General features: G+C 37.1%; 1 pseudogene; it reads left to right on the plus strand.

Moving 5' to 3' along the window:
- The first annotated feature begins 9,759 nt into the window (after window positions 1-9,759).
- On the plus strand, window positions 9,760-10,300 carry LOC105484579 (large ribosomal subunit protein uL11-like; annotated as a pseudogene).
- The last annotated feature ends 16,003 nt before the right edge of the window (window positions 10,301-26,303 follow it).

The raw sequence follows: 26,303 nt of genomic DNA on the forward strand, positions 1-26,303 counted from the left end.
TCTGTGGCTGCTGTCCTATCCCCTTGGTCTTTGGTATTTAATTGTGTGTTCTCTTTTTGTCGTAACCAGATTTTCTAAAGATTTTTCTATTTTTTCTTAAAACATTTTCTTTTAATTTTAGAATAATGTAGTTGGCTGAGTATTGGCTCTCCAAAAAATGTTCACGTCTTAAAATCCAGAACATGTGAATGTTGTCTTATAAGGCAAAGATACTTTGAAGATATGATTAGATTAAGAATCATGTGATGGGGAGATTATCCAGACTATCCAGGTGGGCCCCATGTAATCACAGGATCCTTACACGGTGAACACAGGAAGTTCAGACAGAGGAGAAAGCACTATGACAGTAGACGGAAAAATTGGAGTGATGCAGCTACAAGTCAACGAATGCTGTCACCCTCTAGAAGCTAGAAAGGATAAAGAATGGAATCTCCATGGAGCCTCCCAAAGGAACCAGCCCTTCCATCACCTTTATTTTAGTCCCCAAGACTCATTTTGGACTTCTGACCTGTAGAACTGTAGGAAAATGAATTTGTGTTTTAAATCACTAAATGTGTGCTAACTTGTTACTGCCACACTAGGAAATTAAAAGCAATAGTTTTAGATTAAGAGAAAAATTACAAAGATGGTACAGAATTTCCATATCCCCCATACCCAGTTTCCCCTACTGTCAACATTTTACATTAGAATGGTGCATTTGTCACAACGCATGAAACAATATTGATCCAATATCACTAACTAAAGTCCATATTTTATTTAGGTTTCTTTAGTTTTTACCCGATGTCCTTTGTCTGTTCCAGGAGTCCATCTGGGAAACTACCTGTGTTTAATTGTCATGTGTCCTTGGGTTTTTTTAGCTGTAACACTTTCTCAGACTTTCCTCATTTTTGATGAGCTTGATAGTTTGAGGAATACTGGTCAGGCATTATTTAAAATGTCTCTCAACTGGGATTTGTCTGATGTTTTTCTTATGATTAGGCTGAAATATGGATTGGGGGAATGATGATCACAGAGACAAAGTGTGTTGTCATCACATTGTAGCAAGGGTACATACTGTCAATTTGGCTCATTGTTGACATTGACCTTGATCACCTGACTCAAGTGGTGTTTGTCAGCTTCTCCACTGTAAAGTTACTCTTTTCCCTTCCTTTGTCTATTGTTTTACAAAAAAAAAAAAGAGCTTTTTAAAACTTGTCAGTTCCATTCTTTTTCTGCTATACAATTAATTAATTTCTGGCTTTATGTTGATTAATTCCTTCTGTCATCCTTGTGGTTCCTTTGTTGTTCTTTTTCTAACTTCCTGAGTTAAATCCCAGGTTTACTTATTGTTATTTTTAATACATAAAGCATTTAAGGACATGTGATCTCCATTTAGCAAGGAGTTATTAGTTTGTTTATTTGTTTTGTTTTGTCTTTTGTTTGTAGAGACAGGGTCTCACTATGTCACTCAGGCTGGAGTGCAATGGCACAATCTTGGCTCACTGCAACCTCTACTTCCCGGTCTCAAGCCATCCTCCCATCTCAGCCTCCTGAATAGCTGGGACTATAGGTGCACATCATCACACTTGGTTAATTTTTTTGTACTTTTAGTAGAGATGGGGTTTTGCATATTGCCCAAGTTGGTCTCGAAGTCCTGGGCTCAAGTGATCTGCCCGCCTCAGCCTCCCAAAATGCTGGGATTACAGCCCTGAGTCATCCTGACTGGCCTAGTTTGTTTAAACACTTGTTACTAGTTTCCATGTTTATAATATAGTGGTAAAAGTATATACCTTATATAACTTCTGCATTTGGAACTTTGTCAGGTTCTTTTCTTTTTTTTTTTTTTTTTTTTTTTTTTTTTTTACTTATTATACAATTACTTTCTGTAAATATCCCATGAGTACTTTAAAGAAGTTATGTTTTCTGTTTGCAGGGTATAAACTAGACAGTAAATTCTGCAGTGGGTAAGAATGTATCTGTTTGACTTACCATTAAATATCTAGCCCCTAATACAGGACCTGATACCTAGTAGTACTGCATTAAATAACTGTTGAGTAAATGGCTGCAAAATTTCAACAATCCCAGTTGCAACAATCAAAAATGTCTCTAGACATAGCCCGCTGTCCCCTTGCAGACAAAATCATTCCCAACTGTGAACCACTGCTCTAAAATGATGTGATTATTCACAGAAAATCCAAAAGAATCTCCTAAAAAAAATTAAAATTAATATTTGAATTCAGCAAAGTTAGTTGATGGGTATAAAATTAACATACAAAGATAGCATTCATATATAGCAGTAATAAACATTTAGAAAATGTAGTTTTAAAATAAATAATGTCAACAATAGCAATAAAAATTATAAAGAATAAATCCAATAAAGTATGGGCAAGACTTATGAAGAAATTTATTAAAATGTAATGAGAAACATTAAAGAAGACCTAGCACAGAGAAATTTACCATGATTGTCTATGAGAAGATTCATTATCAATGAAGTGTTGTTTCTTCCCAAATTGGCCTATAATTGCAATTCAATAAAAACCTAAGAGTTTTCGTGGGACTTAACTGATTCTAAAACTTATATTGAGAATACAGAATAAAGATAGTTAAGCCATTTTTGTAGAAGAATAATTTGGAAGCCTTGCTATATCAGATATTAAATTTTATTCTAAAGCCATAGTAATCAAGAATGTAGACAGAGATAGACAAGTAGAATCAGGAAATAGAATAAATATTTAATATATAGTTATATACATACACGAAAACTTGATATAAGACAGAGGAGGCTTTTAAAACAGTGGGCAAAAAATATAACGTGCTGAGATAACTGACTTTATGTTTTGAAACATTCTTTTTATTTACTATCTTTGTCCCACTGGAAGGTAAGCTCCATGAGGGCAGAGATTTAGTATGTTTTCTTCACAGCGGCATCTCCAATGTCTAGAATAACTCAGGCATTCAGTAGTTATTCAGTAGATACTTTTGAACTGCTAAATGAAAAATCCATTTTATTAGTTTTCATTGCTTTTCCTATTATTATATAACAAAATATTTACAGTTTCTTTGAAGGTTTGGAAAAAGTGTTTCTCTCTCTCTCTCTCTCTCTCTCTGTGTGTGTGTGTGTGTGTGTGTGTGTGTGTATTTCTTTCCCAAGAGCCCAAGGAAGTCACTGAAAGCTAGATATAGCAAAATGGTAGCTGAACACCAGATGCAATTATTTAATAGTAAATTCTAAATTTGTTTGCCCCTTTAATAAAGCTCTATATTCCAATATTCAAAATTATAAAACAAAGTAAGGAAATTGTTGTTTATTTCAAAGATTTTTGTATGCTGCAGATATCACAGTTTCCCTTTAAATATTTATATTAAAATATGGTTCAATCCATAAAGCCATAGGAATATATCTGTTTTGCCAAGTAAGGTAGTTCACCTGTATCTCTTATCAGAATTTTAATAAAACAAGTATTAAATCTTCTTTCAGACAGTTCCAACAACATGATTCTAATTTTTGGTGTCCTTTAAAATATCAAATTACTCCTGGCTGTGCTTCCTTATGGATCATCCAAAGACAACAGCACTTAGCCAACTGATAAGGATATTTATAACACATGGCACCCTCCAACAGTCCCCTCTATCACACCTATTGGTCTAAGACAGTTTGTCTGAGAGAACCAGGTGACACTGGATAGTTCAGGGCAAATTTACGAACCCACCTGGAAAACTGAGCCAATCCCCAAGTCTCTCAAAAAGCATTCATTTATGCTTCATTAAGTATTCGTTATGACCAGGAATTTGTGGGTTGCTATCACTTGTCAGGCACTACCACATCATTAATATTGCGGAATCCACCAGTTATATTTGCTAATATCATACAAAGTCTGAGCATCTCAACCAGCTGATGTATCAAGTTCAAAATCGAAGCAGTAAATAGTGGCACGTGATTTGGTAAGTCTTAAAATGGCTCTATGAACCTTTCAGTTGAGTGCAAACGCATGGTATTCAAGGTTCTCCTTCATCTTGAGACCCAACAACTTTCCTCCCAATGTTACACATCAGGCCCCTTTCACTCTACCACTACCAACTCTCACTCTCTGGCAAACAGTCCAGCCTCACTCCTGGCTCTGGAGGCCAGCTTTTGTTCTGGCTTCTCCCTCAATCTAGAAGACCCTCCACTTCCTCTGTGTCCACCCAAATGCTACTTTTCTTCAAGGCTCAGGCACTCTGAATGGTGTGCCCCCCACCGAATGTAGGGCACTCGAACAGCCCTGGTCCCAAGTGTGTAGCTGTGACCCTAGCTAGACATCCTGTCTGGTCTTGGTTAGCTGAAAGACAACAGAATGAATGTCTGCCCCACGTAAGAAACCTCTTCATTTTATAGACCAAGAAACTAAGTTACAGAATGATTGAGTGACTCGTTCTAAGAAACAAAGTGGTTAGTGTGCTAGAAATAGGAAGTCGGTGGGCATAGTGGGAAACATTTCGTTCTCTAAAGGGAGAAACATCTGAATGTGAATCCTGCTTTGACAACTTACTAGCAGAGTAAATTCAAAGAAGTTACTCACCTTCCTCAATCACTGTTCCCATACTATAAATTGACAAGGATAATATCTTATTTGCAATATTGTTGTGAAGATAAGAGATAAAGAGATAAAATGTCTGACTCATACTAAATGTAAGTGTGGGAGCCCACTTCTTTCTTAATTTTACTGCCCTGCTTCTCTACAAGACTGTAATCTCCTTGAAAACAGGATCTATGTTGATCCTATATTCTATAGTCCCCTACGTTCTCCATAACAGCCAACACGGTGCACAGCATAAAGTGGGAGCTTCGGAAATACTGTTTTTTTCCTTTTTCTTTTTCATTTTTGAGACAGGGTCTTGCTCTGTCGCCCAGGCTGGAGTGCAGTGGCATGACCACAGTTCACTGCAGCCTCACCTTTCGGGGCTAAAGCAATCCTCCCACTTCACCCTCCCGAGTAGCTGGGTCTGCAGGCACATGCTACTATACCCAGATAATTTTTGTATTTTTTGTAGAGATGGAGTTTCGCCATGTTGCCCAGGCTGGTCTCAAAGTCCTGGGCTCAAGCAATCCTCCTGCCTCGGCCTCCCAAAGTGCTCTGATTACAGGCATGAGCCTCCATGCCCGGCCCAAAAACACTTTTTTAAATGAAAAAGCTTGTTTTCTGGAAGGACAACATTCACTTAAATGAATGTTCTCTCAAAGAACAACTTTGACTTCAATGAACAATGAATTTAAGTCTATTATCTTGTTTTTTCCATTTTTATTGCTCTATTATACACTTAGCTTTCATATACATTCCCTTATGTGACAAAATATTGTGTAAACAAATAAAATGTTAGTAGCGAATGAGACTTCTACCCTATAAGACGGTAGTATTCTTGGATAAAATGTAGGAGATTATATAGTTTTAATCCATGACAAATAATTAAGTGCTTCCCAATGCTAATTTTTATTTTAGCACTAAAACTCCAAATATCAGAGCCAAAAAGATTTCCAGAATCATGCCAAAGGGTAGCTCCTGAGTTTACTCTGGCACAATGCCACTTACAGGGTGAGAAAAAGTTCATGATTTCCCATTGTGTGAATCACATGTACAAAGTCCTTTTGTCCAAGTGGTCTTGTCATGTGAGACCGCTAAATATCTTTCACTTGGCCTTCCAATCACGTCCAAAGTGTCATACCCCTAGAAGCAATTTGATGTATGAATAATAGAAGCTTGAACTGAAGCTCAACAGTTTGTAAGAATTGTACTGTGCCTAGTGAACCAAATGCAGACCTCTCCAAAGCTCACTCAGAACATTTACAAGATGAGGAAAATTCAAATTAAGAGTCAAAGTCATTTCAGGGCTGAGAGGTAAAAATAGAATACTGGTCAGGTTATTAGAGGACAAAGAACGAAAAGTTTATTTTGTTTGAGAACAGAATTTGAATTAGAATGGAGTTCATCTAATTTTAGGACTTGTTCATTTTACCAAAAAGAAGTAAAAGCAAACAAAAATTTATTAGAGAGTAGAAGGTAAAAGAATTGGGATTTGATTTCTCACATGGCATGGGAATAAAAATGTGCAAGATTTTTCCTGTTTTGAAAAATTATCAAAGGGTTATTTAGCAGGAATCTACGTTTTAAATTTCTGCTTTAAACTACATCATTTTAACCTTCTAAGCCTACCCGATTCCTCTGTAGCTGTGGAATCACATGAACCCACAAAGACCTGTTTCTACTTGTTTTACTCTGCAGATTCTCAATCAGCCTTCATGAATGCTTGTTTTGACACTTTCCCTTTAGCAATTCTGCATGCACTTCCCTAGCTCCTTTCGTCCACTAACAAATCTTCATTAGACTTCAGCTTTTCAGTCACTTAAACCCTGAAAACTACACATTTTAGAATATTATCTAAGTCATCTACCTGCCAGAATTACATGGTAAATTTCTCAATAAAAGATACAATTCGACATACTTCCAGCATGTATATGTGTTAAAGTGATATTCTTCTAAGGAAAATATTAACAGGCATCTATACAGTTGTTGGGGAAGGGGAGGAGTGCTATTTTTCTTTAAGAATTTCTTGAGAAGGAGCCATATTCCGAGTCCTTATTACACTCTCCAACAGAAATAGGTGAGATAAAAAGAAATTGTGAGCAGATGAGATATTCCTCCAGTGATGTTAATTATGGAAGTTATTTCTGGGGACTCTTATGAAATCTTTTCACTTGCTTTCCGCTTTCCTGGCTAACAAGGTGGCTAGATCTAAGGCTACTTTATGAGCTGAGTGAAAGAAACATAGCACAGGTCTTCCAGAAATCTCCAGAAGGGCCCCAAACATTCATAATCATCTAGTCCTGTTGCATTACCCAGGAGGTTTCAGGGAACCCAGATCCTCTTTAGAGGTGCCCTTGGGAATATTGGTCTTACTGATTTAAAAATGATGGTGCTGTGGCCGGACGCAGCGGCTTACACCTGTAATCCCAACACTTTGGGAGGCCGAGGTGGGCAGATCACTTGAGGTCAGGAGTTCAAGACCACCCTGGCCAAGATGGTGAAACCCTGTCTCTACATCTCTACCAAAAAATACAAAAATCAGCCCAGCGTGGTGGCAAACACCTGTAATCTTAGCTACCTGGGAAGCTGAAATGGGAGAATCACTTGAACCCTGAAGGCAGAGGCTGCAGTGAGCCAAGATCAGGCCACTACACTCCAGCCTGGGTGACAGAGTGAGACTCCATCTCAAAAAAAAGATGGTTCTGGAATTTCTAAAGAGAGCAATGTGTTGCAGAGTGATGTTTTTTGAGGCTGCATATATTGTCAAAGAAGACTGAGAAAGCATTACTGGGCCACCTCAAAGAATGATGTTTGAGAAGCTTATGGATATTATGGGGAGGGGACACAGAGACCCCAGTATCTCCCACTGGCTTCATTCTTCTTTACCTATTTCTCCTTGATAATAAACTTTCCACCTCTCTGACAGTCAGTCAGACTGAAAAACTTACTTCACCACAGTCTGAAGAACAGATCATACTGTATTAACAAAAGGCAAATTCCAGGAATCATATGTGTTTTCAGAGTTCTGTTTTGCTGCACTTCTTAGAAAAGGCCTTTATTCTTCCTTTGGTTCACTACATGGAGCTAAGACCACTGCTATGCTTTTAATATTTGATGTTTGAATCTGATGATATGAGTTTTCATTCCTCATTATAGTTTACAATGTGCTTTCTTTTATTTAACAATATTTCTCAAACAGAGATAATCAGAGATGTGATGGGGGTATGCAACATGAAAGAATAGAGAACATCAATGTATTGTTCCTGCTGGCGAGACACTTAAAACATTATTTATGTAGTAAAACAAACACACATCTATTATTAACTACAATGTATAATTCACATGAATTTCTCAGATAAAACATAAGACTTCAAAGAAAGTCATGCCTGAAATTTGCAGCTACCAGCTTTACCTACAGTCTTCTAAGAGCACTAAAGTTGCTTGGTAGAAATTTGAGTTAGCATAGGTAAACATTTTTTTCTTATTTTACTTCCACCAAAAAAAAAAAAAATACATGACAGATAACATGTTTACTATTATTACCTCCCCTTTATGGAACAGAAAACTAAGGCTTAGGTGGTTTGACTTCACTGGGTAACTTTGCCACTTTCTAAGTGACAGAGCCCTTTCTGCCCACCTCTCCATGAGTGAGTTCTTCATGAGTAAAGTTGCCCTGGGGTGGTAGGCTCAATAATAGCCTTCCAAAGACATCCATATCTGAATCCCAGAACATACGAATATGTTACTTTACACAGCAAAAGAGATTTTGCAGATGTGATGAAGGTAAGGATTTTGAGATGGGGAGATTGTTCTCAATAATCTAGGTGAGCCCATGTAACTACCAGGTCTTCGTAAGAGGGAAGATCAGAGTCAGAGAGTCCTTACATCTAAGGATAGAAACAGCAGTCAGAGAGGAGAGAAGAGATGCTATGCTGTTGGCTTTGAATACAGAGGAAGGGGCTACAAGCCAAGACTTGTTGGCAACCTCTGGAAGCCAGAAAAGGCAAAGAAGTGGATTCTCCCTAAAGCCTCTAGAAAGGAACACAGCCTTGATTTTAGCCCAGTGTGACCCATTTTGGACGTTTAACCTCTGGAACTATAAAAGAATACATTTCTGTGGGTTTAACTCACTAAATTTGTGGTAATTTGTTACAGCAGCAATAAGAAATAATATACCCGGTAAGGCTATGCCGATCCCCACATTCTGTTTTTTTTCATCCTTATGCCTGTTATTAGTATCACTTTATGGTTTTATTTTAGTGATTTTAATTTATCATAGTACTATATACAGAATTTTTAGTTCCATTAAAAGTCCCATACATTTTTAGTTTCATTAAATGACAAATGGACCAGTGGCTGAGAATGTGGAGAAATTGGAGCCCATGTCCCTTGCTGGTGGGAATTTAAAATGGCATAACTGCTGTGGAAGGGTTTGGTGGGTCCACATCGGATTCAATATAGAATTACTATATGATCCAGGAATTCCACTCCTGGTTATATACCCAAAAGAAGTAAAGCAGGTGTTCAAACAACAACTTGTGCACACATATTCACAGCAGCACTACACTCGATAGCCAAAAGGTGGAAACAACCCAAATGTCCATCAACAGATACATGAATAAACAAAATGTGGTATATCCATACAACAGAATATTAGCCTTAAAAAAGGAATGAAGTGCTGATACATTCTACAGGGTAGATATATTTTCAAAATATTATGCTAAGTGAAAGAAGCCAGTTGCAAAAGCCACATATTGTATGATTTTATTTATAGGAAACATCCAGAGTCAGAAAATCCTTAGACAGGAGGCAGATTAGTGATTGCCAGTGGCCAGGAGGAGTGGGGAATGGCAAGTGACTGCTTAATAGTACAAGATTTCCTTTGGGGTTAATGAAAATGTTCTAGAACAAGACAGTAGTAATGTTTACACAACACTGTGAATGTCACTAATGATACATTTTATGTTATGTGTATTTTACCACAAAAAAATTAAGACAAATAGAGCTAAATGTTTGTAAAGTCAACAAAACATCACACTTCTGCCCCTCTATCCCCCCCTCCCCCACCACCAATTTCTAACTAACACCCAGTTCTACAATCCAAGGACTTCAATTTTAAAGTGATTTTTTTGCTCTCGGCTTTCCGCTCGGAGCGGGGTAAAGGTGCAACTTTCTTCGGTCATCCCGAATCCAGGTTCATCCAACACCAGCCACCTCCACCATGCCGCCGAAATTCGACCCAACGAGATCAAAGTCGTATACCTGAGGTGCACCGGAGGTGAAGTCGGTGCCACTTCTGCGCTGGCCCCCAAGATCGGCCCCCTGGGTCTGTCTCCGAAAAAGGTTGGTGATGACATTGCCAAGGCAACAGGTGACTGGAAGGGCCTGAGGATTACAGTGAAACTGACCATTCAGAACAGACAGGCCCAGATTGAGGTGGTGCCTTCTGCCTCTGCCCTGATCATCAAAGCCCTCAAGGAACCACCAAGAGACAGAAAGAAACAGAAAAACATTAAACACAGTGGGAATATCACTTTTGATGAGATTATCAACATTGCTCGACAGATGCGGCACCGATCCTTAGCCAGAGAACTCTCTGGAACCATTAAAGAGATCCTGGGGACTGCCCAGTCTGTGGGCTGTAATGTTGATGGCCGCCACCCCCATGACATCATAGATGACATCAACAGTGGTGCTGTGGAATGCCCAGCCAGTTAAGCACAAAGGAAAGTATTTCAATAAAGGATCATTTGACAACTGGTGAAAAATAAATAAATTAATTAATAAATAAAAGTGATTTTTTTGATAACTAATGATTTATCTATTTGCTGCATATTTCCAAATAACATACTAAATTGCATGTCTCAAAGACAGCAATTAACGTTCCCAAGACCACACAGATGGTAAGTTTTGAAGCTGTGATTTGAGTCCAAGTCCTTAACTCTAAATCTAAGGACCTTTAATAATAATAATAATAATAATAATACCAAGAAAAGCTAACCCTAATATAGCAGTTACTATGTATGGTAGGTGAATAATTGCTTTCGGAGATATCCATGTCCTAGTCCCTAAAATCAGTGAATATATTATATTGGTTGGCTAAGAACAATTAACATTGCAGATGGAATTAAGTTTGCTAAACAACTGACCTTAAAACAAAGAGGTTATCATGGATTTTCTGGGTGGCCCAATACAATCACCCAGTGGAAGAGGGGAAAGAAGTGGAAGAGGGAATAAGAAGGAAGAAGAGAATCAGAGGGAGACATGACAACAGAAAAAAGGCACAGAGAGATGCAGTGTTGTTGGCTTTGAAGATGGAGGAAGGGGGCCATGAGCCAAGAAATATGAGTACCCTCAAGAAGCTGGGAAAAAAAGGAAATGGATTTCTCCCTAGAGCCTCCAGAAACGAGCAGCCCTGCCTGCTGTTCAGTTTTAACACTGTGAGACCTGTGAGGAACATCTGACCTACAGAACTGTGAAACAGTAAATTTATGTTGTTTATGCCTCTAAGTTTCACATAATTTGCTACAGCAACAATAGAAAACTAATACACTGTACATGAGGAATTGTTCTAAGTGCTTATACATATTAACTTATTTGATCTTTATAAAAACTCTATGAGGTATGTATGTTATTATCCCATTTTTCTGATGAGGAAACTGAGGCACAGAAAATATTTGAACAGACACTTTACAGAAGACAGTGTCAATAGGCATATGAAAAAATGCTCAATATTAATGGTCACCAGGGAAATGCTACTTAAAATAATGAGATACTCTACATATGCATTAGAGATTTTGAAATTAAAAAGACAATATCAAATATTGGCAAGGCTGTTGAAGAAATGGTGCTCTCACATATTATTGGTGTGGGGGTAATATAAAAATCATTATGAAAACATTTTCACAATTTTTTGAAAAGGTAAACATATACTCATTGTAACACTCAGCATGCACCTGTAGTCCCAGCTACTAAGGAGGCCGAAGCAGAAGGATCACCTGAGGCCAGAAGTTCTGGGCTGTAGTGTGCTATGCTGATTGACTTTCCATATTAAGTTCAGCATTAATATGGTGACCTCCTGGGAGTGGACGGACCACTTACTAGGTTGCCTAAGGAGGGGTGAACCTGCCCAGGTCAGAAACGGAGCAGGTCAAAAGGCTTGTGCTGATCAGTAGTGGGACTGCACCTATGAATAGCCAAGGCACTCCAGCCTGGGCAACATAGTGAGACTTCGTCTTTAAAAAAGAAAAAAGAAAAACATCCGGCATTCTTACTCCTAGGTATTTTTCAAAGAGAAATAAAAACATATGTTCGCACAAAGACCTGTATACAAAAGTTCTGAGCAACTTTATTCACAATAGTCCAAACTGGAAATAACCCAAAAGTCCGTCAACATGTGAACATACAAACAAATGTTGGTATATTCATTAAATTAAATGATTCTTAACAATGAAAAAGAAATATTGAAATAGGAAAAAAACAAGTGGATGAATCTCAAAAACATGGGTTCAGTGAAGCTGGGCACGGTGGCTCACACCTGTCATCCCAGCACTTTGGGAGGCCAAGGCAGGAGAATCACTTGAGCCCAGGAGTTCGAGACCAGCCTTGACAACATAGAGAGACCCTGTCTCTAAAAGAATACAAAAATTATCCAGGCATGGTAGCATGCAGCTGTCATCCCAGTTACTTCAGAGGCTGAGGCTGAGGATTGCTTGAGCCCAGGAGATCGAGGCTATAGTGAGCTGAGATTGTGCCACTGCTGCACTCTAGCTTAGGTGACAGAGTAAGACCCTGTCTAAAAAATAAAAAATAAAAAAAATCTTAAAAAAAAGCTAAGTGAAAGAAGTCAGACACAAAAGATATGCTGTTTAATTCCATTTATATAAAACTCTAGAAGAGACTAACCTAATCAATAACAATAGCAGATAAATGTTTGCCTGGTTTGAGGGAAATTAACTGGAAAGGGGTACAAAGAAACATTTAGTGTGACAGAAATGTTAAACAGGTATACAAATTTGTCAAAAGTCACAGAAATAAACTCTAAAAACGAGTACTTCTTACTACACATAAGTTATCTCTCAATAAAATTTATTTTCAAAAAATGTACCAAGTCACACAGCTAAAGTTATAGGTCTGGGATTTGAAACCAGGCAGTCCAACTCTAGTGTCTGTGCTGTCACCAGTAGATAGCTATCTATCCATGCTATCTGGGCACTGTAGCAACCTCAATAATTGTCCCTAATTGTAAGGGTCAAAATTCTTTGACACTCCTCCCATCAAGATATTCGGGTCTAGTTCTCCTTCCTGTGCATCTTGCTGGTCTGTGACCACTTTGACCACTAGAGTGAAGTGGAAATGGAACTATTCCATTTCTAGGCCTCACCTTTAAGAGACTAGCAGCTGGACACTGGTCTCTCAAAGCCCTGGGATGCCTTATAAGAACGTCCACTACCTTGCTTGAGCGCCCACATGGAGAGGCTCTGAAACTTTATCATAGAGTTGGAGAGGGGGCCAGCTGAGCCCAGCTTCCTGGCACCCTCCAAAAGACAACAAATATGTGAGTGAAAATGTCTTAGACCCTAGAGACCAGACCACTCACTGAATGAGTATTACTGAATCACCCCAGGCAACACCACAGGGGGCAGTAGAATTAGCCAGCTGAGCCCTGACTCAAATCCTGACCCACAGAATCATGAGATATAACAAGAAGGTAGTTGTTTTAAAACATTTCATTCTCAGGATACTTTGTTAGGCAGCAGTAGTTAACTAGAAAACTGAGCAAAGGGCATTCCCATTTCTGTTGCCACTGAGATATTTCAATTCTTCACGGTAAACTTTCTTTCTAGTATTCCAGATGTGATACCATAATTGTCCCACTTAGGGGCTTAATAAAGGATGAACAGCTGAAAGAATTATGGAGCCCATTCTCACTAGTTACATCAAGTCTGTAAATAAACAGAAATGCCAATTCAGAACCACCAGCATCCTCTGCTCAGGCTACTGTATCTGGGCTACTGATATTTATTCACCACATTTAAGGTAAGGTATAGGCAATTCTCAGCACACCTAGTCCAAAAATTAAACAACCTTAAGTTTTTGTGTAGCAGTCAGATATTTATATAATTCTTCTTATATGAAAGGCAACCTTTTCTGATATACCAAATCACCTAATGGATATAGGTAAGAAATTGGATATATCAGAAAGAAGATATTTTCTGAAACGTTGGGCAATGTCTGACTTTAGCATCTGCGTTAATGTTCTTTGGTAAATATAAAGTACTGATGCTTCACTTTATGGGGCTGGAACTCTGCTTAGTCACAAAATGCCAGCTGTCCCTGAGGCTCCAATTGCTAACTACTCAAGAATGGAGTCAGTGTACAAAATAGAACTTGCGCAAACTGGCAGAGAAGCCCTTGATAGTACTGTAGATTCAAGAATTGTTGAGACTATACTAATGCCTTTCAGATAAAAATGCTTCCATTTGCTATAATTTACAAAGTGTATTCTCATAGAATCAAAGTTTTAAAAAATGTATTTGTTTATTGGTTGTTTATGACAACCCACTTATCTATAGTCTGATAAAACAGTGTCAAATGCTAATACTTAAATGATCTGCTAATACTATTAGTAATGCCAGATTATGTCACTCCCTGCATAAAACCCACTAATGGCCACTTATTGCAAGCTATTTACCATGGCCTCAAAATTCTGGCATAATCTCCCGACTGTCGACCTCCTTTGTCTGATATTGTCTTCCCCTTCACTATTCTCCAGCCACAGAAGCCTTTATTAGGCACTTATTTCGTGCCAGGCCCTGCGCCAAGTTCTTTAGATGCATTATCTGATTTAATATTCATAACAGCCCTGGGAAAGAGATAACATCATTGCCATTTTGTAGATAAATAGAGACCCAGAAATCATGTAACTTGGCCAAGGTGACATAAATACTGAGATTTGGAGCCAGTTATTTAACCTCTATATACTGATTCAACTTCCAAATGTGTTACTTCCCTGAATTCAGACCATATATCCAACTGTCCCTCTGATATCTCCACTTGAATGTGTAACAGACATATCAAACATAACCCGCTAAATAAATCCAAATTAGAAGTTTTGGTTTCCCCTTTAATCCTCATCTTTCCAATCTAGGTCATTGGCACCACCCACTTGCCAAAGACAAAAGTTTCAGTATCATCTTTCATTGCTCTCCTGCCCACATTTAATTTCTCAGCAACTCTTGTCATGTTTATCTCGAAAATATAACCAGTATCTGCCTACTGCTCTCCATCTCTGTTGTTGCTACCCTAATCTGGGCCATCTTCATCTCCCACGTGAGCTTTTGCAAGTCTCCTAATCAGCCTCCCTACTTCTCCCCCTTCATCACATGTGGCCTAGTGGTCTTTAGAAAGAGTTGTCACTCACTCCTTAAAACCCTCCAGTGATTTCTTCCCACAACATGGAGAATGACAGCCAAACTCCTGACCACAGCCTTCGCAATCATACTTGATCTGGCATCCCTGCCAGTTTTCAGCCTCTCATTGTTTGTTATTATTGCTGCTGTTGTATGGGAAGGGGAACCCAGAGGTAGAATCGTGTCAGTTATATTCCTTAGTTCATGGAGCATTAGCATCTTTGATTCACATAAGATCCTTCTCTTGTATGTTGGTTGGTTACCTTGTTTATTTCCTTTTACCCAAACTCCCCACCTGCATTTCCTCACCTACTGTAAGCAGCCTACCATTTTGTTTGTAGGTGTTATTATAAATTGTGCATTGATGTTTTCTATATTTTTAATTTATATAAATGATATTGTGTAATAAATCACATTTTGCTTCTTACTGTTTACACATGGTGTCACGAAGATCCATCTTTGTAGCATTTTTCATCTAGTCCATGTCTTCTCACTGCCGCATAGTACTGTCTGGTGCATCCACTGCCTTTTTTTTTTTTTTTTTTTTTTGTTTGAGACGGAGTCTCGCTGTGTCACCCAGGCTGGAGTGCAGTGGCGCGATCTCGGCTCACTGCAAGCTCCGCCTCCCGGGTTTACGCCATTCTCCTGCCTCAGCCTCCGAGTAGCTGGGACTACAGGCGCCCGCCACCACGCCCGGCTAGTTTTTTGTATTTTTAGTAGAGACGGGGTTTCACCATGTTAGCCAGGATGGTCTCGATCTCCTGACTTCGTGATCCACCCGCCTCGGCCTCCCAAAGTACTGGGATTACAGGCTTGAGCCACCGCGCCCGGCCTGCATCCACTGCCTTTTGACAATTCCTTCTCTGGGATGGACACCAGGTTATATTGGCTCCCACTCACAAACAGCAAACATCCCATTATTGTAGTCTTGTGTGAGAATTGTTTTGCAACATATATCAGTGGGAATGCTGGGTAATCTTGTGTATTTAATCTGAAAATGTACTGTCAAATGGCTCTCCAGAAGGCCGACAGCATATGTTCTTACCAGTAGTGCATAAGGGAGCCAATATCTGCACCCCTCAATACAAATATCTAGGCAATTTGATCCAAGTGAACATTAGGCATTTTCCAACTTTCTGAGTTTTGTCACTTAAAGAGGTGGGATGTTTTGATAAGTAATGAATTTGAGCACCTTTTATGTGCCATAACTTAGGTTTCGTCTTCTGTAAATTGCCTGTTCATGGCTTTTGCCTATTTTTTCAACTAGTGTTACTTTTTCTTGCTGATTTTACAATAACTTCTTGTAAATGCTAGGGATAGGTCTCTTATTGATGTTAGACAGTGAAAATATTTTCTGCCAAACTATCATCTGTCTGCTAACTTTTTCCATGTTATTCTGTATTGAATAGCAACCATTTGATAAAATTGGATTCACCCACTTATTTTTATTTTATTTGTTCTTATGGTTTGTGCTCCTGAATTTTTTTATGAAGTCCTTTCTCACTACCAAAATGCAAATGATGAGGGTTTTGTATTTTTCCCTTTCTATAGTTGACCTCTTTTTTTCCCTTTTCGTATTGCTTGGGAAACTGCCAGTATTATTTTAACAGTAGCAGTGATAGTGAGCATCTTTTTTTTTTTTATTCCCAATCTTAAAGGGACTGCACATTGAGTTTTTCCATAAGTATAGTTTTTCTTGAGGGTTTCCAGTATAGAACTCTACTATGTTAGAGTCTCTTCAGTTCCTTCTATATTGGTAGGCTTATCCTAAATAGGTATTGACTTATTTATGTTTATCAAATGCTTTTTCCTCAACTGAGATCATTTATTTTTACATTAGGCTAGTGATGTGGTGAATTATGTGGCTAGATTTTTTTTGTTAAACTGTTCTTTCATTCCAGGGATATAAAGGATAACTAATCTTTTATTTAGGATTTTTTCTCTATGACCGTAAGTAAAATACACCTATTATTTTCTTTCATGTATGTTTTTTGTGTTTTTTCTATCTACTTATATGTCAAAATTACAGTTTCTTCACAGAATGATCTGGGCAATTCATTTCCTGTGTTCTATAAGTACTTCTATAAGACAGAAATTGATTGTTCCTTGAAATATTGGTAATACTAATGTGTAAAACCATCTGTGCCTGGGATTTCATGTGATGGCTTGTCTTTCAGATACCATTTCGGTTAGTAATTATTGGTATTTCCTGGCCTATTTAAATTCTCCATTTCTTCTTATGCCAATTTTGACACCTTCAATTTTCTAGGCATTTGTCTATTACATATAAGTTTTCAAATATTATAATTCTCTTTTATTATTTTTAAAAATCTTTGTTGAGTGATGTTATATCTACTTTTTAATTTTGTGTTTTATTTTCATTATCTCTCATATCTTTTATTAAGTAAACATTTTATTGAAATATAATATACGCACAGAAAAATATGTATCATAGGTATATAGCTCTATGAATTTTTATGTATCTCTGTGACATACATATCTACAAATAAAAATTATGGATCAAGCCTACATATGTGCACAAAAAGGCATGTATAAAAATTATCACAGCAACATAATTTGCAATTGAGAAAAGTGAAAATAATCTCAACATTTATCAACAATCAATAACAGGATGGATAAAGAAATGTTAGCATATTTATATTACAGAATATTATACAGCAATAAAAATAATAAATTACTACCACACACAAATATATGGATAGAACACACAAACACAATGTTAAGCCAAAGAAACCAAACTCAAAGGAGAATGTACTATATGATTTCATTCATGTAACCTTTAACAGAGGCAAAACTAACTTATGGTTACAGAAGTTAGAGTAACGGTTAAATTGTGAGGAGGGGGTCAGGGGCTGGGAAGGGCAGGAGGAAGGGTTCTGTGGTTCTATGGTTTGATCTGGGTAGTGGTTACAAAGATGTGTTAACTTTGTAAAAATTCAGTGAACTATGTGTACACTTACGATTTGTGCCCTTTTCTATGTGTATAATATGCTGCAATTAAACATTTATAAAAGAGACCGTGATTGTCACAACGAAATAACTAAAAGCCCTAGGAGTATCCCACACATGGTAAGAACATTTCAAACAAAGTGATTTCAAGAGGTTGAAAATAAAGGCATTAGCAAAGAGATATAGGACAAATACTAAACAACAAACAAAAAAAGGAGTGGTCATATTAAAATTAGGCAAGGTGGAAAGTAAGATTAAAAGTACTCAAAGGACACAAGTGAGCATAATATGATGATTAAAAAAAAGCACAATATTGTGAAGAAGTTGTAACAGTCATGAACTTGCTTAAACCAAACAGCACAGGAGCTAAATATACACAAAGCAAACCCATTAGGAAGCTATTTTAAATTCAACTAAAGTGTGAGATGTCTGTATATTTCTTTCAGAATCAAAGAATATGGTACTTAAATAAAAATAAGGAGAAAAAGAGATTAAATAATATATAAAAAAATACAAAGTGATAAAATATTTAAAATAACTTTAGTACTTTTACTACTTTCCAACTTTGCCTAATGTTAATATTACCACTCCCTTTTCCCTTTTTGTTTGTTTTGGTGTTTGCCTTGTATAAAATATACAATTTTCATATGACCACAAAATATGTATCAAAATCAATCGTATATATATATATATACACACACATGCACATAAACACATATATGTGTATATACATATAGTAGACTTTATAAATTGAAGCTATAAAATAACCCGATTATATTAAGAATAAATAATAAAATGTTGACCAAAAATAAAAAGCATTAACTATTTAGAAATTAAGAAAGACATTTCCAAATAGCCATTAGATCAAGAAAATTTCAAAGCTAAAATTATAAACTCTATAGAAGCAAGTAAAAAGAACATTTCATAGATGAACTTGTAAGAGACAGCCAAAGATATCCTCAGAGATCTGAAAAAATAGTCATAATGCCATTAGGATTTTAAATCTAAAAAATTAAAAGCCTGGACACCGTGGTAAAACCCAGTCTCTACAAAAAATACGAAAAGTAGCCGGGTATGGTGGCCTATGCCTGTAATCCCAGCTCGTCAGGAGGCTGAGGTGAGAGGATCACTTGAGCCCAAGATGTTGTGACTGCAGTGAGCTGTGATTGCACCACTGCACTCCAGCCTGGGAGACAACACGGTACCCTGCCCCCAACCCTCCCCCCCAAAAAAAAGCCAAAAAACAAAACAAAACAAACAAAAACCTAATTAATTAATTTAATTTAAATAAATAAATAAATAAAAGGTGAAGAAACTTGGTAACTATCCAGTAAATTAATGAAAAATGGAAAGCTGCTTTAGGAAGAGAGAATTTATAGAAATAAAGTTTGAATTTAACTAAATGAGCAACAAAAATTAGTAGATGATAAATTAATCCAAATGCTGGTATTTCAAAGGACCCAATAAAATGCATAACCTATCACAAACTTACTTAAGGAGATAAAAGAAAAAGTAAAAATGTAGAGGATCAGGAGTGAGAAAAGAGACAAACTACAATACAGTAGAATTTTTTTTTAATTACAAGATGGAATTATATGCAACTCCATGGCAACAAATTTGCAAATCTAGAAGAAATGAATAATTTCTCAGTAAAATGTGATTGACCAAAATCAACCCAAGAAAAAGACATGAAAAACTTTGAAAAACTTTGAATAAGCCAATTACCACAGAAGACACTAGAAAGGTTAAAAAGACCTTTCACTAAAAATGTTACCTACTTGCTTCATCGCTGAAATCTAACCTTTGAAGAACAGCTAGTTCCTATGTTATTCAAATAATTCTAAGTCAGAAAAAAATATAGAAGCTCTTGATTCATTTTACAAAACCTGTACAACTTTAATACAAAAACAGTTGTATTAAACTTTTTAAAGAAAGTACAGAAACAGATAACTGTATTTTCATTTATGTGTTTGGATGCAACAATTGTTTTTTAAAATTAGCAAATGGAAACTGGCATGGTAACAAAAGAAATTAATTCATTAAATAATTTTTGGTAGCCACTCAAATACGTATTGAATGAATCAATGAAAGAATAAACATTTGTCTTTAAAAACAGCATGAATAATTAGGATTTATTCAAAGGATGCAGAGGTGAGTTTACATTAGGAAGTCTATCCAGATAATTCATTAGGACAACGAAAGAAAAATATGTGATATATCAAAAGTATTGAAAGGCTATATAAAAAACTCAATAATCATTCTTATGACACTCCAGGTAGGGGGTGAAACTTCCTGAAGAACTGCATGAGAAGCTTAGCAAATATTCTCCTCAAAAAGCAATGATAAAACTAGAGAAAATTGTCCAACAACCATTTCAAACTCTAAAAATTAAGCAAAGCATGTAACAAATAGAAGGGCATTATTTACTCCTGGTTTTATCTCTTGCTGTGAAATCCCTCTTGCCTGATATTAACGTAGCCAGTTCAGCATCCTTTAGATTACTATTTTTTATCTTTTTACTTTTAACCTATTCATATCTTTATATGTAAGGTGGGTTTATTATATAAACATTTTCTGCCATTTACATGTAGTGCAATTATAATATGGTTAGGTTTAAATATATCTTTTTGCTATTTGTTTTCTATTTCATTTCATCTCTCCTTTGTTCTTTTCTTCTTCTTACTTTTCTTAAAAAATTTTTTTTATAATTCCATTTATTCACTATTGGCTTACTAAATATTTCTCTTTTTCTTTTGTAGTTATTGCTCTGTGATTTATAACATACAATTGAATTGTTCCTTGGTGTCTATGGGGGATTGCTTCCAGAACCCGCTACAGATACCAAAATTCATGGATGCTCAAGTTCCTTATATAAAAGAGTATATTATTGGCATATAATATTGGCACACATCCTCCCATATACTTTAAATTATGTCTAGATTGCGTGTAATAGCTACTACAAGGTAAATGCTATGTAAACAGATGTTATACTGTATTGTTCAGGGAATTATAACAAGAAAAAAAGATCTGTACATGCTCAGTACAGATGCAACCATCCATTTTTTTTCAAATACTTTCAATTCACAGTTGGTTGAATCCATGGATGCAGGACGCACTGATAGGGAGGGCCAACTGTATATCCATTTTATCACAGTCTACCTTTGAACAGTTTTATAACATTTCCCATTAAGAACCTTACAGTGGTGTACTCCCATTTCTATCCTCCCATTCTTTGTGCTATTGTTGTCACCTGTTTTAGTTCTACATGTTATAAACCTAACAATACAAGATTATTATACTTTTCCTTAAACAATTATCTTTTGAAGACACTTTAAAAGTGAGGAAAATCTATCTGCTTACCTACATATTTACTATTTTCAGCAATCTCTATTCTTTAGTGTAGATCCAAATTTCTTTTAGTATCACATTCCTTCTGCCTGAGGAACTTCTTTTACCATTTTTTTTTTTTTTTTTTTTGTAGCATAGGACTGCTGGCAATAAATTCTCTCAGTTTTGTTTCCCTTTTTAAAAAGTCTCTCTTTAGCCTACATTTTGAAAGATACTTTTGTAGGTTGTAGACTTCCAGGATGATGCTTTTTTTCTTTCATATTTTAAAGACTTCACTTCATTACCTTCTGACTTCGACAGGAAGTCTGCTGCCTGCCTTTTCTGTTGTTCTTCTCTATATGTTGTGGCCCCATACTCTGCACTTGCTTTCTTTATCTTTTTAAAAAATTATTATTATTTTTATTATACTTTAAGTTCTGGGGTACATGTGCACAATGTGCAGGTTTGTTTCATATGTATATATGTGCCATACTGGTGTGCTGCATCCATTAACTCGTCATTTACATTAGGTATATCTCCTAATGCTATCCCTCCTCCCTCTCCACACCCCATGACAGGCCCTGGTGTGTGATGTTCCCCATCCTGTGTCCAAGTGTTCTCATTGTTCAATTCCCACCTATGAGTGAGAACATGCAATGTTTGGTTTTCTGTCCTTGCGATAGTTTGCTCAGAATGATGGTTTCCAGCTTCATCCACATCCCTACAAAGGACATGAACTCATCCTTTTTTATGGCTGCATAGTATTCCATGGTGTATATGTACCACATTTTCTTAATCCAGTCTATCATTGATGGACATTTGGGTTGGTTCCAAGTCTTTGCTATTGTGAATAGTGCCACAATAAACACATGTGTGCATGTGTCTTTATAGCAGCATGATTTATAATCCTTTGGGTATATAACCAGTAATGGGATGGCTGGGTCAAATGGTATTTCTAGTTCTCGATCCTTGAGGAATTGCCACACTGTCTTCCACAATGGTTGAACTAGTTTACAGTACCCCCAACAGTGTAAAAGTGTTCCTATTTCTCCCCATCCTCTCCAGCATCTGTTGTTTCCTGACTTCTTAATGGTCATCATTCTAACTGGTGTGAGATGGTATCTCATTGTGGTTTTGATTTGCATTTCTCTGATGGCCAGTGATGATGAGCATTTTTTCATGTGTCTTTTGGCTGCATAAATGTCTTCTTTTGAGAAGTGTCTGTTCACATCCTTTGCCCACTTTTTGGTGGAGTTGTTTGATTTTTTTCTCATAAATTTGTTTAAGTTCTTTGTAGATTCTGGATATTAGCCTTTTGTCAGATGGGTAGATTCAAACCTGACAAAAACAAGCAATGGGGAAAGGATTCCCATTTAATAAATGGGACTTTAAAAGTGAGGAAGACACTGCTGGGAAAACTGGCTAGCCATATGTAGAAAACTGAAACTGGATCCCTTCCTTACACCTTATACAAAAATTAATTCAAGATGCATTAAAGACTTAAATGTTAGACCTAAAACCACAAAAACCCTAGAGCAAAACCTAGGCAATACCATTCAGGACATAAGTATGGGCAAAAACACCAAAAGCAAAGGCAACAAAAGTCAAAATTGACAAATGGGATCTAATTAAACTAAAGAGCTTCTGCACAGCAAAAGAAACTACCATCAGAGTGAACAGGCAACCTACAGAATGGCAGAAAATTTTTGCAATGTACACTTGCTTTTAAGATTTTCTACTTATCACTGGTTTCCAGCAATTTGATTATGATGTGTCTTGGTGTGGTATTCTTTACTTCTTTTGTTTGTGGTTTGTTAGGATTGTAGTATTGCAAGTTTAGAGTATTCATCATTTAGACATTTTCCAGCCATTATTTCTTGAATTTTTTTTTCTCTCTCCTTCCACCTGCCAGGGCTCACATTACACATATGTTAGACTTCTTGATATCATCTCACAACACTGATATCCTGTTCCTTATTTCCCCAGGTTTCCCCCCTTTTGTATTTTATTTTACTTAGTTTCTACTGTTATGTCTTCAAAGATCACTGATATTTTTTCTGTGGTGTCTAAACTGCTATTCATCCCAGTCAGTATAACTTTCTTTCAGATATTGCATTGAGAAAAAGAAGGTAGGGAAGGGAAATAGAACCCAGGTGAATGGGACGGACATTTTAAATCGGGCCATTAAGAAAAGAGTTCAGTACTGATAGGATAAAACTTGAGCAAAAGCCTGAAAAAGGTGAAGTGAAGATATTCAGGTCTTCCTCATTCTCCAAAGTTGTTTCTATGGCACCTTTAGCACATTTCTCCTTTCTATTCAGTCTCTTCCTTCCTTCTAGTGTAGCAAGGACAGCCCTCTGTTGTCTTCTGTAGGTTCCTTTTTGTCTCAAATCCTCCTTAACTATATTCTTTCACATTTTTTTCTATTTGTCTGTATCCTGTCTTCCTTTCCCTTATTATGGATTCCTTTTGTGGCTTCTTTTGTGGCTTCTGTATCTACAATGGTTTCGTTTTCCTCGCCCATTCTTTCCAAAGCCATGTCTACTCACTTGTCATCTCCTTTAATAGTTTTTCACCTTATATTTGAACACCATTATTTCGTCTTTAATTTCTTATTTCTAGGGACCATGTCCTCCTTAACTTATTTGATATCAGAAGGGAAACACAGCTACTGCAGCATGTTTCTGTTTTGTGAATATTTTTTTATCTGATTTTTGCTCACTATATACCTTTTTCTTTATGCCTGCTTTTGATTACTACTCAACTCTGAATGGGGCCAGGGCTTTTCTGCAGCAGTTATTTATAAAAGGTTGTATGGGAAGGCTCCATGAAGTGAGTAGAGACAGAAAGCAGCCTGGGTTTAGGACTTTCTCAAATCTTCTTACCAAATGCATGTCTCAAATTCTATATTCTGGAGCCCCCTTTGGGATAAGGAGAAAGTCCACTTGTCTCCTGTATGCCATGGTTTTCTTTAATTTAATGATGACTACTACTGATTATTTTTCTTTCTCAATTATCATCAGCACTAAACTAATTGTCACTTGCGTTCTCTCATCTACCCTGTCAAACTGACACCCCGTTCTTCCAGAAATGGCAGGTCTAATTGGATGATCATCCAGCCCCTCCTCTCCTGCTGCTCTAGGGTGTTAAACCAGGCTTGGTATACTCCCACACCAATCTCCACACCCCGCAGACCTACCAATACAAGTCAGCAAATAATGGTTGGCCCTCAGGATAGGCAACCACTCTAAGGAAATCTGTGTGCCCCTCCAGGAACTGTTAAGGTATATGTTAAGATATGTGTCCACTCTTGCTCTGCTCCCTATGTTTAGTCCACATATTACTACATTTGATAGCATTCTTCATAAACTATCATTCCCTGGCATCGTGCCTTCCTTATTTCATTTTCTTTTCTGTGGTTCGTTATTGTTTTGTTATTACTGGTTTGACAGAGAAGAGTGGAACAAAAAAGGCTTCTTTCCTATCTTTAATTGGAAGTCTCTGTTTTAATTTAATTAAACTCAAAAATATTTATTGAGTGCGCATGAAAAATAAGGTTCCGTAATTAGTGCTGGGGAGAGGGAAAAGATGAGAGTAAAAATCTTATGGCAAATATTTAAAGAACACAAGGAATTCCGTTGTACTGGAACACAAACAGAAGGAAAGAAATCTTCACCTATCTCTATAGTGGCAATAGGAGTGTTCTGTTGTTTCAGCAGAAAAGTCTTTGCAACTTTGCCTTAAGTGAAATAGTCCTATTTATGTTCTGGGAACCCTCAGGACCATCCTAATAATAGCAATGCTTGGAAGTATTAATAAATGATGCTGAACTATACAAATAATTATGGTAACTAATATTCAGCATGTTTTTTGGTAGGTACTTTCATGCAGACCCATGTGGGTCACTTAAAAAAATAGAATTTCCTTTTTTTTTTTTAAAGACCAAATTTAGAATAAGCAGTTATCTGGAGTAACTCCTTGCCTAGCTGAGAGGGTAGCTGTGCCCCGCAGACTTAAAGTAATTGTACTGTGGCAATTAAGCAAAGGGAAGGAAGGGAGGGAGGGAGGGAGGGAGGGAGGGAAAGAAAGAGAGAGAGGGAGGGAGGGAGGGAGGGAAGGAGGGAGGAAGGAAGGAAGGAAGGAAGGAGAGAGAAAGAAAGAAGAAAAGAAAGAAGAAAGAAAGAAAAAGAAAGAAAAAAGAGAAAGAAAGAGAGAGAGAGAAAGAAACAGAAGGGAAGGGAAGGGAAGGGGACATTGTGTCTCTTCAGGAGGCCAGGCAGAGAACAAAAAATAAATAAAACTAAGGGCTCTAGGGTCCCTAATGATGTAATAGGCAGGGAAATAAATTTAAATACAACTAAGCAGAAAGGAGAAGTAGTGGCCACTTTTTATTTTCCTTAAATCTAGGGATATTGGCACCAAAAATTAAACCTCAATAATTTATGGGGTTAAAGTGTTTCTGCCTTCTGCCCCAAACCATGAGAAAAAGTCTTCACCCCAAGGAAGCAACATGTGACTCTCAAAGCATGTGCTCTCTCATTTGCTGCTGACCTCGCTGCCCATCCCCTTTCCCCTGACTCCTCTGTGTGTCCTCAAGGGCCATATTTTATTCAGTGTCTTCTCCCCTCTGGGTTCCAGGTAGAGGCCAATGTGACTCTGACCTGCTATTTCTAAAACGGAGCTTGCAAAGTGAACAGTGGGCTCTTCTCCTCTTTCTGAGTCTTCTGGGATGTCCTACAGATGCACTAGCTATGGAGCTCTTTAGTTGGGGAAGGGACCTGGGATGAAAAAGCTTAATAACTGCTGGTCTAACATCAGACTTTGGCTTTCGGAAACATTAGTATATGCCCGAGTCAAATTGGTGATGGATGGCTCTGGATTGAAAGTAACTATATATGAACATATTCTTAGAAAATATGTTTTATTGATTTAGCAATAAGAATCAGATGGATCCTGTTAGGAGCCATGGAAGGAAGAAAATGGACTGTTATGGACCTGAGACCTCTGGGGAAATGGTTTTCTAAAATATGGTCATCACTGGGGGACTTGTTAGAAT

This window comes from Macaca nemestrina, chromosome 1 (genome assembly GCF_043159975.1).
Source record: "Macaca nemestrina isolate mMacNem1 chromosome 1, mMacNem.hap1, whole genome shotgun sequence".
Classification (NCBI taxonomy): domain Eukaryota; kingdom Metazoa; phylum Chordata; class Mammalia; order Primates; family Cercopithecidae; genus Macaca; species Macaca nemestrina.